Genomic DNA, 16,774 nt, shown 5'->3' on the forward strand with positions numbered 1-16,774 from the left:
GTTTTTACCGATTATAACCCTAAATATCTTTTTAAATATTTCGCGGACGACTTTGAAACTTGGTACGTCTTATTTTCACGCTATAGGCATTACAATAAAATAAAGTTGTCTTCTAGCTTGCATGTGTCCTTTAAGCTTCTTTTTAGAAGGATGAAAAGCGAACTTTGTTTGGCACGTGAAAACATGCCTTGTAAGTTGAATACAAAACTGACACCACTCGTTTTTTTTCATTAAAAGGATGTAAAATGCACTTGTCTAGCCTTATAATATTGTTTGAATCTGTGAAAATGAAGCTGTCAGGGCAAAAAACGCTGTCTTTCGTTAATTTTTGTGTTTCCGAGCAAAATTAGCTCGCCCCACTCCTTTTTGAATGTTCAGAGCGTAAACAAAATGAAAAACACTTTGCAAAATATTTCATAAAGCTAGCAAAAAAATATTTTGAGTTCGTTTTAAAAAAACTGTTATGCTATATTATTGTGTTATTATTAATTGCACCATTAAGGAGTCAAAAGGGACAATACCCAATTAAAAAAAAAGACAAAAACCCAATTGACACTCCATATTCATAACTTTTGAAACACTTAAGTAAAAATTGTAATGTAATACAAGTATGAAAAAGTACTACTCTAATATTTTAGAATCATCATATATTTTCACAAATATGACCGAACATTTTAAACACACATCCTAAAATTTAATATATTACATATACATTTATCATCATCTGTATTACAAGAAAAAACTAATTTTATATTCAATATGATATACTATAAAATATACTATGATACATGATATAGCTTTGCTTGCTTTATAATCATTTTAAAACCCTGGTTCAAACCACTGAGGATGAGGGTTGCTTTTTGGCATTTATGTGGAGCAGGTTATATTAGCAATACTTGTCATAGTGTACACTTGGCTATTTATTTATAAGCATGAACTTGCTGATAAAATGCTCAATACACAAATATGGATGCATGTCAAATCTTCCACCAGTTCTTAAGAAGTGGGAGAAGTAAATGACAAGAACCAACAATCACCCACAGCTCAAAATTTCAAATCATCACTATCACACATTACAAAAAGAGCATGTGAAATTCTTACAAAGCAAGTCTAACTTTGAAAGCAATAAAATTGTTATGAAACATGTTATATTAAGTGGATTGTGTGTATTTTGCACAGCATTCAAAGATACGGACTACCTGTTATCAGTTTTATCGTAAATTTTTGGTCTTGCGACGACAAATGAGAAATTCATATTTCGAAACAAGTTCTCCCTTTTATGTTTTATATAATACAGCATTACGTATACAAAACATGTCTTGGAACGTCCACAATGCATCTTAACACATTAATAACCAAATTTTGCAAACGGTTTTGAAAAAAATAAAGCATTTAGGCTAGCATTATATTTCCAAGTTGGCAGTTTTTGCAAAACAATCCGTCACGCAAATAAAACAGTCCACGCGAGATACACGCGAAGCAGCAAATCAGCTTCTATGTGGCTTCAAACAAGTCTAGGTTTGTGTATAATGAGTTAGCCTTCCAGTTGTTGTAGAGTTCATTGGCTATTATATATATGACATGAATGCTCACAATTTTAGATGAGTTGGGTTGGGCAGACAGAGCTAATTGGTTGGGATATATGTCGCATATAAACTCTTACTTGTAAGACATTGATAAATAATAAAGAACATAGTTCTCTCACAATTCAGCTACGGGTCAAAACTTCCGGTGTTGTACAGAAGAAGAGAAAATGACTGTGCACTTACATGACGTCACAAAACCATAAATGTTTGCGTGATATCAGTTATTATACTAGATACGTGAACAACTAAATTACATAATAAGTAAGTACATAAAAAGTAGCTATAACTTTACGAATAGTAGCTATGTCGTCTATTCAATTTCACTGTCCACTTCAGTGAGTTCTTCGATGTTTTCATCTTCAGTATCGAATCCTCCATACGGTGAGGTTTCAGAATCATTGGGAATCTTGACATCATTGGTTAAGATGACAACCTCAGCCTGGAGAAGAAAAGTTTCTCCAAGTGGAAGTTCAAAGCTTTTCTTCAAGCTGAACAACTCATTCCGCAATTTGGTTTTAAATCTCATCAGTTCATGCTTCGAACGAAGCATGAATTCATCGCTGCTCAGATCCCCAAGATCAGCAAGTGCTTCCTCAATTTTTGAGCTAAGATTGGTGTAATACAATAGAAGCCTTTCTCTTTCCAAGTTTAAAAGTTCTCTTCCTCGTCCCATCGTTTTAGGATTAAGTACATTTTAATAGCCCTCCTCTTTGTGTATACTGGGACCGAGCTTCCCTAGAATGTCATCTTCACCAGACTCAAATTCCTCATAAAGGTCTGATGTAGGATCTTTCGTTTTGTCAAATGTCAGACGATCGGGTAAACTGTTTATAAAATCACGAAGCAAATCAATGGCAGCATTGAGTTTCTCAATCGTTGATTTCATCTTGTTCGTGACCTTGGTGATTTGCCTGGACAAGCGAGTGGCAATTTTCTGACCATCTAAACAAGTAAAAAGAATACAAAATTAACATTTACAAGAACAACAAAAGACAGATATGGTAACATAGCTTAGGTTACAGGTATTCGAAATTTACAGTGCATTACAGTACCTGCATACTTCTTTCTCAATGTTATTAAGAAATGCCTTTCGATGGAAAGTCCATGTAAAGCTCCGACGGTATCTTTTCCTTTTCTTTGTATGACTAGCAATGCAACGACGTCAAAATTAGGATGACCAGGTTTCGATCTTTCTTTTACAGAACGCTTTCGTTCAATATCTTTTAAAATCTTTCGAAACCTGTTTATATAAATTTTGCGCGTATTTAAAAAAACAACTTTAAAGCAAAATATTTCTTTGACAAATTTATACATACTGGTATAGCTTTTTCGACATCTGATAAATTAAGTAATCTTCAGAGGTTATCTCCTGATTTTCTTCAAAACATCCGAATGATGTAGAACTAAGAATTTAAATAATTCACCAATTAGGCTAAAAAGAAATGCTAAAACGTCTATAGGCATGTATTATAGATAAACAGCCAGTTTAGTACATTAAAGAACCTACCTAAGTTGTTTAAAATGCAGTAGCTTTTGAACGTACGTCACTTTCTACTTCTCCGTGGTATCTTTATGTTCTGTATTTAAAAAGTATGTCTTTATATCCTACAGACTGAATTGTTAAGAATGAAACTATTTCCCATGAATAACATTATATACCTGGGTTGACTCTTGACATAATTTCCTTCTCTCTGGCCTCCCACTGACAATTTCAGGATCGTACGTCACTAACAAACAAAATAAATTCGTATGTAAATATATGTTACAGGTTTTGTATTTTCCCGTACAATAAAAAAATCTCGTTTTTTTAGTAGAGTATTTCGTAAAAACGAGTAGGTTATTTTGAAGTACAATCAATACTAATAAATCTTTATCTTTTCATAACAGATTTTAAATTCGATGAAGAAGCCTTTACTAAATAACGACGTATTTTCCTTGGATGTAAATTGAGTTGAGAGTTTGGTTAGGCAAAAACAAATCTTAAATACTTTTCAGCCAGAGAAAACATAACAAATTTCTAACCTACCAGAACTACTTACCAGGTAGTTCGCTAAACAAATCCTTCACTTCTTGTTGCGTTTTAATTTTAAGTTGTAGACATTTTTTAATCTTCGACGTTAATGACTTTCCTGAAACAAATCATATACAGAAATGTAAAACAATTAAGGCGCAACAAACAAATAAAAACATTTTCATTGTGTCAACGCATAGTTACACATAACGCAATGACAATATTCAAGCACCTGCATAGCTAAAATTTCTTCTAGATAAGTGAAGAAGCGCGTCTGTCAAAATATATACTCTTCTACTGGCAGTCATCTCCTTAGCAATTGCTGAGAACCCACGAAGGTAAGCCCTGAGCCTTTCAATAGCTTCACCATCTGTAAGACCAAAACCATCGAGCCTTCTAGGACTGAACGTGACCTGTTTTTTGAAGACATTAAAAAATAATATTTTACCTACGGGGACTTTTTATCAAGGAAGAAATCAGAGCAGAAAAGATTGTCTATCTTCAATCGCTACATCATTACCCAGGGATGTATTTTTCTGGAGGGAGAGGGTGCTCTAGTTTTGATAAGATTCTAGTGGCTGTTTGTTGCCGTAACATGCCAGATATTTTTTGTTAAATTTTGTTATTTATATACAATGATAGGAGATTTTTGAAATTGTGCTCCATAAACCCCAATTACGATCGCTTGATGCCTTGGTATGCATAAATTTCTTAGGGAAACTGCCACTCCTCATCCATCTCTACTAATCAAGGTTGGAGGCGAGCACATTCCTCCGTTATCCCGCCTCTTAATCCATTCCTGTCATTACCAGGTACAAAGTTTTATTCATTACCTGGCATGAAGCCTTGTGTCCATAACAATGAAATATCGGCACGGAAAATGACCCTTTTGACAAAATGTCCTGCCTCTTGTTTGCCTAGAACGGTACCAATTTATTCAAAGTTTAGTTGGTGAATAAACTTTTCCCACATCATACATGCCAACATAAAAATACCTTTAAATGTGATCATAATACACATCCAATATCATACATTATTTTTAAATCAAAACCAGGACTTTGGTAGCATGTTTTAAAATGCTTTGGATTAGGAACAGCGAATACGAAATTCTGAATATTAATAATAGGACACTAATAAGAGACTAAATATGATTAAAGGGTAATAATAGATCTCGTTAGCACAGAATCGTTTTGTCCTTTGACCCTATATTTCAAAATTGACACAGGAAAAGAAATTATAACCCGATGATTTGTTCTCCATACTACCTCATCAAAGATAAAGAACATTGATCATTACGTGCAAACCAAGGCTAAGACACTAATCTTTCACAATATTTAGTCCTGAAAAATTGTCCAGGGTGTGAATGCCGACTGCAACAACTACCAAACACTCCATTTTCATCAAACAGTTCATTTTTTCCTTTGAAGTGAAGTGCTTCTGTAACTTCTCCTGCCTTAAATATCTGACAACTCTAAAAGAAGTTGGAGCACATTATAGATTAGCCCTTACATAACAATTGTTTTATTACTGTAAAAATAAACATGACAGATTACACAATCAAGACATAGGCCATGCATAAACTTGATAAATTAGAAGAAATGAAAAAAATTGGCTGTTTGTAATTTTGATTTTAAATCCACGTAGCTACTTACGTATGTATTAGGGCCCATGGACCTGCATGAAGCATAGACCTACTTTTCTCTGGGACGAAGTCTGCCAAATCTTTTACTCTTACAATGCAAATTTGCCAGCAAAATTGTTAATAATTTCTTTAGAAAATCAAATCCATTCATTGTTTTTCCAGTAATTGACTACACAAATATTTGCAATGTAAAAGTAAAAAAGTGCTGGCTTTGCCATTGGACTACATATAAAGTTTGTTTTCAAACTATTCACTCTCCCCCTTCCCAGAATACTTTTGAATAGGCTTCAAAGTCCTTCATGATGCAATAATTACCTCTGCTACTTTGTTATTAGACTTGCTATAATGATCAACAAAATCATCTACTTCATCTTGATCAACAAACTTAAAGCAGCAATGGTTTGGGATGGCAAAACTATTCCCTGCCAACTTTTTACGAGTTAGACCAAAGCAAGCATCCATGGAATGAATAGCCACACCTAACTCACCAGTCTAAAGCAAACAAAGCTCTTTAATAAAATAAAATGAATTTTATGGTAAACGTGTAACACTTCATATTTTACAACAAATTTAAATGTTCTGATAATATACGTGACAAAAAACATATAATTTAAATAGTTCACAAAACAAATAGTAGAAAAAAAGAAATCAATTACTGACTTGTGGGCAAAGAGGGCAATTTCTATAATCAATGAGGTCTTTCTGTATAAACTTTAATGATCTGACTTGGTGTTAGAAATATCTGACAAAAAAATCAAATTCTTAAATGATATAATATATACAGTCAAACCTCTTGTATCAAATGACCCTGTATTAAGCAGATACTGTGTAAAATTCAAAATTTAATCTCATATAGCTAATAATAATGAAAGTATAACGATGAAACCTCAATCAAGCTGACACTTTCATTAAGCTGACACTAGTCTGTTGTCCCATGGTGTGTACTTAAAACAGGTTAGACTGTACTACTCTACACATATAATCTAACTATAACTGGGTCTACAATAACTGTAAATAGACTTATAGGTCTACAATAACTGTAAATAGACTTGTTTCATTACATATAACATACCTGTATTCATCAAATGATCCATTGTTTAACACATTATATATGTTTTTGACCTTAACAAGAATAAAGTGAACACCTAGTAAACCCATGCATTTGTTTCAAAAATAAAATAAGGTTGAATACATAATGTCATAGCAGCAAAGGAATCTTCATGTACAATTTGAATGTACTCTTACCTTATTTGAGGCAAATACGCATTATTTATGTTGTTTGTAAATAACAGTGATTAAATAATTTTTTTTGCAAAGTACAACCCAACTATTTCCACTATTTGATGGCAAGACTATCACATCGTACACAATTCAGGTCTATGAGAAATACATACCAGTCTAGGTAGGATTTCAGGATGTTCAACTTTAACAGTGCTGCAAAATTTGTGCAAGGATACATGGCTTTCAAGCAAGAATTTTTCAGCAAAATACATGAAGTCAAAGTGAAATGCAATTTTGGGTTTAGAAGATGAGCCTGGCCACAGCTGGAGTTTAATTACTTTTTCAGCATCCTTAATACACTGACAGAATTCAAAAATTTTAAATGCTGCCGACCTAAATTTAGTATGAGATTAAAAATTGGATTATTTGATATGCAAATAATTAACATAGAAATTATTGGCCTAAATGAAGCTAATACTTAACAGTATGACTAACATATACACATTTACATGTAGTCAAAGTCAAAATATTGTCATTGTTGCCACACTGTACCTTTTCATTCAAACATATTATAGTATGTATTTCTGTTGAAGAGCAGTTAGCATGCTGACTTTCATGTAATATACCACCAAAAAGTAATGGAACAAACATTTCACAATCAGTCTAAAGAGTAGTTATTTAAGCATCAGAACATGTATACATTACATAAGGCACCACGCACAGCATATAGCAGCATATCGTTCTTGAAAATGATTGATAGTTTTAACAAAACACTACAGATTAAGTTACTTTAGAGTTAAGACCTGGTTGTAAAAAATTGCCAGCATTTGATGAATACTAGAGCTTAACAAGCCAAATTCCAAACGTAAAAAGCAAAAATATTTCATCTGAAGAATTGACTTTTGGAAATAATCACCTAGAATTGCCTTCTAATAGACGACTAATACCTTCCATACTTCAACCAAATGGAAAACATTCCTCGTTCGATGAAGGGATTCCGCACACTCAAAACAGTAGAACTGTCCGTGACCGCAATCACGACATCTAATTTCTGCTTTTTTTGCTGGTATCCCATCTTCTACACATTTTACGCAGTTGTCCTGGTAACATGGCACAATTTTCGATGTACGACTTTACTAAATTATCTTGCAAACACTTCCAGGATTCGCTTTCATTTACTCTCCTTCTTTCAGAGTATGTCTTCACAGTCAAAAAGTATGGTTTTACCCTGCGATTGCCACTCCTACTAAGCGCCATCTTTTCTGTCTGTCCCAACCACACTCACAATGTCCGGAGATATTGAGGTCAGGAGAGACAAACATAGCTTTAGATAGCACAGAAAGCAATCTAATTTGGCTATCTTCCGCATTCTAACGTTTAGAACTCTGATTAAAGTGGAACTATGACGAAAATTTTGCCTCTCGTTTTTTTTTCATAGATTAATAGTGTATGTAAAAAAATCTCTTCTGGCGAAATTTTAGCGCAATGTATTTCATGCTGCTCGAGTTACGTAGCGATAAAACTTGAACTTTAAGAGCCGCCATTAAAATGCGCCATATTTGAATTTTCAAGAAGGAAGGTGCTTGTGACGTCATAGTCTTAACTCGCGGCTGTTTACAATATAACACTATATACAAATAGAGATTTAAAACGTTGTATAACTCAATTTTTTTAACATGCCTTCAACACGCTGTGTCGTGCAAGATTGCAGTAATAAGTCTGATAGAAGTACAGGCATTTCATTACATAAAAGCCCAAACGACGAGTCTGAGAAGAATTTGGGTTAAATTTGTTCAGACGAAGGGCGCAAACTTTAATCCGAGTTCGCGCGAAATTCGATTTATGATTTGTTCGAATCACTTCTCGGATGATTGTTTTGAGCGTTTATTCCATTTGGGTGGTATGGCTAGACAGCACAAACCTGGTTCCGTACCTACTATTTGGAAGAAATCACAAACACCAACAACGTCAAGAGAGCGGCGTCAGGTTAGCACAAGTTGCAATTATTATATACTTACACATATTGCAGATGATAAATTTTCAAAATTTGAGAGAACCAATAATACATCCAGGCAAACTTTCAATATATAATATACATTTATACTAAGGTTTTAAAGGAAATACAAAATGAAGTGTCTGTATCATGCGATGACCTTTGGTCTTTAAACCTAACGAAGCTGCTTGAAGAGCAAATTCGTTCAGGCAAACTTCGTTAAAGCCAGGGTGATCCAAAATGCATTTCCTTTCATCGATTTCGAACTGATACATTTTACCACGGCATTGCTCTATTTCCATGCAGCATCGGCACTCTTGAGGGTTGACAACAAGATCCAACGAACAATGGCCACATTCACACCTTTAATATTGGCCAAATTGTATGTTTCCATAAAGTTATCATAGCTAACGGCAGACGATTCAGATCAAAGTAACACACTAAGAATGACATCTTACCATGAAGTAACATCAACACGGGCATCAAAACGATCTTGCTGCATGTCTTCAACCGCCGTTCTTCTGCGACTGCAGCTTCGTACTCAGCAATTTCATCCGGCGAAGCAAGCGCTTCAATATTACCGGCAAATGGCAAAATTTCCTAATTAGATTCGTCCGAATTTGCCGTCATAAATTCCGATGAAGAAACTGATGCGTTGGTCTCGATCGAAGACTCAGAGAGCGAGCTAGATCTCGATGAATTTGACATTTTTTTGCTCTATTTATGTATTACTTTGTATACTTTCCAATGTGCGCTTCTTGCCGTGTTAAGACTATGACGTCACAGACCTTTGCTGATTGCAAATATTCAAAATGGCCGATTTTAATGGCGGACATGAAAATTAGACATTTCAAATGTTCATAACCTCCTCGTTATATTATTATTTTTGCTTACATTTTACGAAAGCAATAATTGATATGTGTTTAAACTATTGAATGCTAAAATCGATGATTTTTTAACGTTAGGTTTTCGTCATAGAACCACTTTAATATCCATTTACAATGAGCGAAACGGGTGCGAAAACTCAAATGGTAGAAAGTTACCGAAATGTGTTTCCTTTCAGTCAATAGCATTGTGTATTATGTTACAAAAATACTTCATAATATTTTCATCAGTTCATAAACAAGATCAAGAGGAAGGTCATATATTTCATAACTTAAACTCATATAACTTAGAAACAAAGAACGTTACATTTTAGACATTGGCACGCTGATTTAACGTGAAATATTTGACAACAAATTATCAAAGACGTAAAAAAAGGTCGTGTTTAGTTATATAGTATGGTCTATTATATAGCAAGAGTCACTTCATCAAATAGCACTCTTGATTGGCCTGAAGATTGCAGAAACATTTCTGACATTCCATTATTTTCGTGTAATGCATCGGCAATCCATTAAATGCGACTTTATGATAAATTATAAAAAAAAAAGAAAATAAAAATAATAGAAATTTTAGGGAACTGGGAACATTTGAATTACGAAATCATAATAGTTAATCATTAGTAGTGTACAGTCATGTGAGTAAGGGGTATTTAGAAACTATGTTCGATAGGGGTGGACAGTAAATTTCAAGTTTTTAGTCGAGTACGGATATCTGTATATGAAACGGTGAGTAAAAAATACATCAAACTTGTGAGTGTGTTGGCCATCAAACTAGCATCTATTGCGTTCCCAACAGAGGCGTAAATAGAACGTTAATTGGGGGGTGTATATTCATATATTCAATTGTGTCCTGCTGATTTCTTTTGAAATTCAAATTACTCTCAAAAGAAATCAGTAAGGCACAACGGAATATATGAATATGCACCCAATTAACGTTCTAGTTACGCCACTGGTTCCCAACAGGTGTAGAGGATGGTGATGCTAGGGGGTTAACTCGCGTTTAACTAAGAAGTCGTGAAATTTTTGATCTTTAATTGTACTGAATAACCGGAATTTCAAAGAGCAAATATTAAGTAATTGTGTTCTAGAACAGTTTCTCTATGATCTTTTTTTAAACTTTCCTAATTACATCTATATGAAGTCATTACAAAAAATAAAGTTATCATTTGTGTGACTGTGTCAAAGATCATTTAATAAAATGGAAAAATGTGTTGATTTGAGACAAATAAAAAGTCAATAGAACGAAACGTTTGTTTAATAAAAAATTTGAATATCCTAAGCATTCATATTAGGATTTCGATTTGCAAAAATTAGCGTGCAATAGCGTCGATTTTCTGAAGGCAGTTCTTGTTGTGAAATGTGATGTTTGTACGTATAATATGTGTTTGTGTGATGTCAAAAATTATATAGGAGTTGTAAACACAATTTACAATGGCTTAGAAGGCTCACATTGCTATTATATTTTCTTTACACTCCAATAACGCGTTTTTCAGTTTTGTAACGCTTTTTAACTTTCAAATAAAGTTTTGAGACACAGTTCTATAAAATTTCAATACTGACTTTTAAAGTTTATTACAAAAAGTTTAGTAAAACACAGAGTTTAGTAAAAAAATTTAATCTTTTTGGGCTCCATTTTTTAAAACAAAATAGGCATTGAAAGACTGACGAATTCGAATGTAAATTTCAAAATTAAAAATAAACATGCTGCTAAAAACTATAAAGATTGTACAAACGTGGAGAATCATTATGAAGAAAAAGATCTCATCAAAAAATATTCCAACCAAGGTAACAAAATTCTCAAAATAACAGAATACTTACGACTTTATGATATTATAATTATAAATTTATCAACGCTTAATGAAAGATTGGGTGTGCTTGCACCTTTGTAGGTGACCACTTTAAGGAAAAAAAAAGATGTAATCAAGAGAGCGATCGAATAAGAACTAGCTTGGTGTGATTGTTTAAATGGCTATTAAAAAATGTGGCAAAGACTACGGCTAAATATAAGAAGAGCAACAGTAAGAAAATTAATGGGTGGAGCAAGATCAAGTCAGTGAAGAAATTTGTAGAAAATAGAAGCTTTGCAGAAGATTGTTTTCAGGTATTATACCGAATTTCATTTGCTTTAGACGGTCACGATAAACTCAAGCAATGCAGTTTTGTTACTTACGCCTATATTGATGGCAACTCAAGACAGCTAAGCCATCATCAGAGAAGATGCATAATATTAATCCTAACAAGGTTTTTATGAAAAACATGTGACTTGGACGAGATTTGTGCTCGCACCTTCGGGATACTAGTCAGCTGTTCTACCAGTTCAGCTACCAAGCCCACAGGCTCTTTAGAAGAGTCAAATCTCTTTTAAACTGCGTATGGATGAGAGAACCTCGCCACAATAGCAGTTTTCGTTGATGGCACTGATTAATATCATGTATATATTCTGATGATGGCTTTAGGATTAAAGTTGAAACACTGTGCCATCCAGGAAAACCGCTATCGTGGCGAGAATGTCTCGTCTATAAGCACTTTATAAGAGATTTGATTCATATCCAACATTGAGCTACCTGTTGGTTATAACGTCATAACCTACAGGTATCGAGAATTATCTGCAGGTAATTGACCAATCACGACCGAGAATGCTCACATAGTGAATAATAGTAATTATTATAACTTTGCTTCAAAGCAATTCGTGCTCTGTAAAAGTTATCACCAAAGTTATAATTGATTTTTGATTCTTTTTTCTAGTTGCTAGCCAAGTGCTTGCTTGCTTCTAAAGTGAGCATTGTGTTGCAAGTGACTTGTACTGTGTATTATTTCATCCAAAGACAAACAGTTCTTGTATTTTTAACAATGAATTTATTTAATTTTTAAATGAAATGTATACAATGGTATTATGTATTCTATATTTTGTACATTCTACTGCATAACATACACACATTTTAAATTTAAACAGTTTTGTGATTGTTAAAGCTTTTTATACACAGTATTGATCATAAAGGGCAAAGACCTGTTTTTGGACCTGTAATAAGTGTAAAATGAATATAGTAAAGTAAAATTTTTATTTTTCTTATATAGTTTAACAACTAAGACATGCTATGATAGAATAAGTTTATAAATGTCATTCAATTATGAAAACTTTTTCTAATCACTAATGCCCCCAAAAAATTGGAAATAAGGCAAGTTTTGGAAGTTTCATCTTTTCATCTGGAAACTTTGCCCTTGACCTAGACTTCGTGCTGGCTGAATATTCTAAAATTGCTGGAAAAAATAAAGTGAACCAAAAGAAACTGGTCAAAGTCACTCCCTCTCTACAACCACATGCCTTAGCAATTTGTCCTTACTGACTACCAGGAGCTAAACAGTTGGAGCTAATATCATGATAGACAATATGCGTCAGATTTTCTTCTCATGAAGTGTTTCAAACCCCACATTAGTCTTAAATGCACTAATGCTCTTTCATAGACTGAACTGGACGATAACAGGCTGTTATTCTGACACTTCAAAGCATTTGAACAAAGCAAATCAGACATTCCGTATCTTCTACTTGTCTGCAGTACATGATAAAACTTAAAGACGTATTTAATGAGAAATTGCCAATCCACACAAAGAGCGCAGGTGCAGGAGAAAATATTTTATACACCATGAAGTCCACATAGCACTAAAACCAGTAGGCAAAAAAAAATGTTAAAAAACGAAAAATGTTAAAAAACTGTTTGTAAGAATGAAAATTGATTACGCCATTGTTTTGCAATGGCAATTCTGCAAAAGCTTATAATCAAATGCAAAGCAAAGCCAATAAGTTTCAAATTGTACTTTTTAACCCACTTCACATCTCCCACTTCGTATTTTTTCGTAGCAAACATTTTACGCTTTACTGGCGAGAGTAATGTTGGCCGTTAAATTTCGGTATGCGCAAAGCAAACAGCGCGACACGCTTACATCAAACGTTACCATATTATTAAGTAACCATATATAATTAATTTGTGATCTTTTTTAGAATATCACTGTTTCCAGCTTCAGATAAAACCTCTAAACGTATAAAGGAGGCTTGATTCTGGCTTTTCCTTTTTTCAACGTTATAACGAGGCTGAGTTTGGAGAATTTTTTAAAGAATGGAAAGAAAGTGTTTGGGTGGTGTAAATGCAATTATATAATTATTCAAAGTATGAAAGTATTTACATCAACCAAATGAAAGTTAAAGGTTTTTCACTTTGTTCGGAGGATTGATCACGTAATTATAAAAAATTGCTCAATGCTTGCATTACTTTACCATATTTCAGTTTTCACTCTCTGAAAGCAGTTCTCAGTTTAAAATAATACTATGTTACTCACAAAAAGTTTAATTGTAAAACAATAAATGTTTACGTACGTAGACTTTTTTGTTATGGAACTAAATTCAGACGTACCGAATCGTAAGATTCAATCGTGAGACCTCGATTTTTCTTGTTTTCTCATGTTCTCGTAACTTTTAGCAAAATTTTGTGAAAAACACAAATGTAAAGATAAAATGTGGTATTTTTTGTCGCTTTATTTACAGTGTTTGTATTCAAATTCTTCTCACCCGCAAAGCTGAATGCATATATTATAGAAAAGGTCTATAAATGGTCAAAAATTAAAAAATAGTTTATTTTACACCATGGGCAGATCTAGGATTTTTGAAACACAAGTCAAAAATGCCATCTAGAGAGAGAGGGGGATAATGCTCCCCCCAAAAATTTTGATTTCTAGGGTCTCGGAAATACAATTACAAGAATTTTGGAGCAAGTGCTAATCATATTTTGTAAGCATCTCTTGTGCGTAAAAATAACATTTTACAGCATTTCTGTTGTTAGCTGCAGCACATGCGCAATGCTACGCTGAATAAGTGTCCGTTTGTCAGTCTATATCCTCGGAGATAGTCGGCCATACGAATGACAACGAAGAGTGCCGGTTTGTGTGTTCGTTGTTTTCTCCGGAAATTATTACATGTTGTTTTGATAACTGAACTACAGCTCATTGTTTCTCATTATTATTCTGAGCGAAATTTTTCGATGAAGCAAGATCAAACTTTCTTTTAAATCAAACTAATTTGCAATGTCGTCATTCAAGTAATTGAACCTGAATTATTTTGTTCATGTTTGGAATCTTAATGACTGTATTTTTGCTTTGTGATCAAAAGTTTACGGCATTAACTTACATCTAGGATGACAATGAATATGAGCACATGATACATGTCATTGTGTAATGGTACATCCAAATACTTGCTTTTCGTGAAACGTTCATCCTAACTATTTGCAATCGACAAGTTCTTTGTAAACGACAAAAATTTGTGTCATCTTCATAACTTTATTAACAAGCTTAAGATCACAATCGAGCTTAAGATCTCAATACAACACCGGCTGGAAGTAAATTTTCTTTATTATTTCTGAAACTGCGCATGCAACTGTTTGAAAATTGGCCCATTGTGTCACGTCTTTTTTTGAATTCACGTCGTTGTCAAACTTTTTTATTTGTTTTGAGAAATTCCACCTACAAGCATCAAGTAAGTAATACACAAAACATAAAATCGCTATCTTCTGCAGTTGTTTTTGGCATGTTTACATGTTCATATAAGTTGTATTGAATTTTTTCAGGTCATTAAAAGGTACGAACAAAATTAACATGTTTTGGATAGAGGAAAAAGACGTTTTATTTTGCAGAGAGATTGTAGTTTCAAAGTTTTTTAATTAGAAAAAATCATCGTCTGAAAGAGAGAAATTCTGGAATGGTATTGCAGATAGATTGTGCTCAGCTAAAAGAACCAATCTTTAGGACGCAATAGAAGGCAAGAGACGAGCTAAATGCTAGTGGAATAAGTACTGAGCAAAAGAAATAGATAAATAAGTAATAGTGGAAAAAAGAATTTGCACAAAGAGCAGAGAGAGCAAACATTGAAGAAAACAACAGGAGATCGGAATTTGGAAGTATAAACAGCAACAACAGCAAATGCATGCAATTGAAGTAATGATGATGCAACAACAACAACAACAATATGAAGCACTTTTAGCATTATTGTATAAACTCTAGAAGTTAGCTTGTGCTTCTAGATCTTTTAGTTAAAAAATAGTATAGGCAACACACAATAGACAAGCTCCATATGAATTTCTTTTGTAATATGTTATAAACTCTCATGCAGATAAATTATGTGAAATATTTTGAAGTGAATATATTTTTAAAAAATGTGTACATAACAATAATTTATAAAATATGTTATATTTATGTAGTGCAATCGAAAAGTTTCTAAAAATTTGAGAACATCCATTCAATCTCTGCCAAAAAATTTTACTTACCATTGGGTGCAGTCAAACTCAGAACAAAGGCTGTTTTCACCCTAATCTGTATGCCTTCCATCAAATTGTGCTTAGATTTATATTAACCCAGATCTTATAACCTACTCGAAAATCAATAGTATTCACGGAATTATCAAGGTCTATCATATGTTGCAATCATATTCATGCACTTTATTGTGCAGCTAGCCTCTCTTATAATAAATCTTGCAAGTATCCTGACAGTATCTTATTTTACATGTTGCAACCTTTGGCTTAGCCATCGCCCAAAGTTGTCTTTACACTCTGTAACTTTTTCGTCATTAACATTATTGATTTCTTAAGAAATCGGTGGTAGTTACAGTGAGTGAGCAAAAAATATTTAAATTGTATATGCTCACTGGTCGCAACATGGTTTTTGACTAGGTCCATGCTCTTACATGCTATACAATTATTCAAGAGAAATATTATTGCAAAGTTGGAGGTTCTACTTGAAAAAATTTTGATGTTTCGCTATCATAAAGGCATGTTAATGCATTCCTTAAAATGGCAGCCACTAAATACATCTTGCAAACTTGGCAAAACCAATCTTCAAATTTTTCTTAAAATCGATGAATTTAAACTAATTGATAATAACTCCGAAAATCAATTCAACCGAGATACGTACAATGCTCATATTCTTGTTATAAGCAGTCATTTCTGGACTGAGTTGAACTTCTTTAAATGGAGCTTGCAGTTGCAGTTAGAGAGAGTATGCCAGATCTCCATAAAGGCACGTAAGCTCACCAGATTGAGAGGAAGCATGATTTTCAAGATTTTGCAATAAATTTGATTCTACGAGCATTTGTGAATGATGCTTTTTCCTCCTTCTTCCAAAAATATAATATTTGTATTTGTAAAATACCAAATTCTGAGCCAAACAAACAACACTGTTGTATGTATTAAATTAAAGATTCACTCACCCACTGGAACATATAAATCAGCAATCATGCCAATCGTGGGGACAACAGATTGGAACTTCAAACTGTGAACTCTTTTGTGCCCATAGTAAACCACTCTTTGTTTGTGTTTTGGGAAAAAAATTGGAAGAAGAGTCCAATCAACAAATAAAAAATAATTGGTGAAGCAGCGCCTTTAACAGCGATAGAATAAGCGT

At 33.5% G+C, this 16,774-nt stretch overlaps 1 long non-coding RNA gene across 1 annotated transcript; it reads left to right on the forward strand.

The window, feature by feature from the left end:
• The first annotated feature begins 808 nt into the window (after window positions 1-808).
• Window positions 809-5,271, forward strand: LOC124457769. Its single transcript, XR_006952786.1, has 3 exons — window positions 809-871; window positions 3,629-3,631; window positions 5,261-5,271. It is a non-coding gene; the product is annotated as an uncharacterized LOC124457769 (long non-coding RNA).
• Window positions 5,272-16,774: the final 11,503 nt, after the last annotated feature.

This window comes from Xenia sp. Carnegie-2017, unplaced genomic scaffold, assembly GCF_021976095.1.
Source record: "Xenia sp. Carnegie-2017 unplaced genomic scaffold, XeniaSp_v1 HiC_scaffold_6, whole genome shotgun sequence".
NCBI lineage: Eukaryota > Metazoa > Cnidaria > Anthozoa > Malacalcyonacea > Xeniidae > Xenia > Xenia sp. Carnegie-2017.